Raw genomic sequence first — 1,496 nt, forward strand, 5'->3', positions numbered from 1 at the left:
TGCTATTCTGTAATAAAAGAAATGTCTCATTTCCTCTCTCTTATCTTATATCTGCCTCGTGAATGATCTGTCTTGCTGCTTCTGTTTTGACTTGCTGGGCAACTGACTTAATAAATCTGCTTCTTGTGTTTTATTTGAAGGATAACCGGCTACATTTGTGTCTTTTGTTTTATTTTTTTCAGGTTCTTCATTGTAGTCTTCTGATTCTGTCTGCAATTCTATCGGGTGAGTGAAATTCAGATTTAAAAGAGTTGGGTCATCTCTGTACATAGCCGGAATGGGGGGGTGGGGGGGGCAACCTGTCGCAGTGGACCTCGGCGCCCCCTAGTGGCACCTTTTCATTATTGTGTGTACGCAGCACACATAGGGGGGGATCATCTTCTTTTTTTATTTGTATTTACAAAATCCAATCACGTCTGAACTTACCTTGTTTTGGATTAACGGGATCTTATATGATTTTTTTTTTCCTGTTCTAATTAATTAAATTTTAGCAATTGTTGTATTTCATGGGAAAGACGGCAACGTGTTCATTAGCACTACTTAGTGATTGATCGGCTTTTCATTGTAAAACAATGCTCCTGGTTTTTAATGTTTTGCTGCATTTCTCATGAGCCTCAATAAAGCTTTTCAGAGAGAGGAGTCTTCAAAATCAGTCTCTTTATTGCTATATGGACAGTACAGTAAAGTTAATGCATTCCGGGAGTTTAAAGGTCGCTTCTTCGGGGCATAAAAGAACATCAATGTAGCGATGTGAATTACACATTGTTTATGGTGATAAAAATAGCCGGACCCACTTTGAAGATTGTCTTTTGGGGTCATCTCTGGTGCCTCCATTAGACAAGGCACAAGTATGACCTTTCTGCTCCTTCCATGAGTTGAATGACCTACATAAAAAAAATAGTTTGACCCCAAATTTTACATGTTGGGGCAATTTTACAAGGATCCTTTCCCTCCAGCCCAACCTCTCCATGATATATTTTGCAGCCTTTTATGACCTCCTGTCTCCTTCCCTCCGCAGGATGTGCCGCAGAACATGATAAATTTTATTATGGTGAGTAACGCATTACACCCGGCATTGCATCTGTTAGCTTCCCTGTCTTCTATGTCTCTCTCTGGTTTCTGAGCGAGCCATTGAAGGCTGTGTGTGTGGTGTGACATCTCCTACCGGTCCTCGCTCTACTCCTCATATGTACCTTGCAGTATGGACAGGCATCACCTGCAGTACTAACGGGACCGGATTTCCCACAAGGCCACCCAAGGACTAGCCTTGCGGCAGCAGGGAGTACAGGTGTGTGGAATTCCTATCTCCCGACGCCCGGGGCATGCAGTTTCGGGTGCCGGGCGGGTAGTTGCTTTCTACATTTAGCCCGGCTTTGGGCAAGCAGAGCTAAATGTACAGCGGGGAAGTCGCCGCTTGTTTTGTACAAGTGACCTCGGCGATGTCGCCGAGATCAATTGTATGCAGCCTGCAAGTCTGCTATTCTCCAATGGGGGGG

This window comes from Nanorana parkeri, unplaced genomic scaffold (assembly GCF_000935625.1).
Source record: "Nanorana parkeri isolate BGI_ZX_2015 unplaced genomic scaffold, ASM93562v1 scaffold4404, whole genome shotgun sequence".
NCBI lineage: Eukaryota > Metazoa > Chordata > Amphibia > Anura > Dicroglossidae > Nanorana > Nanorana parkeri.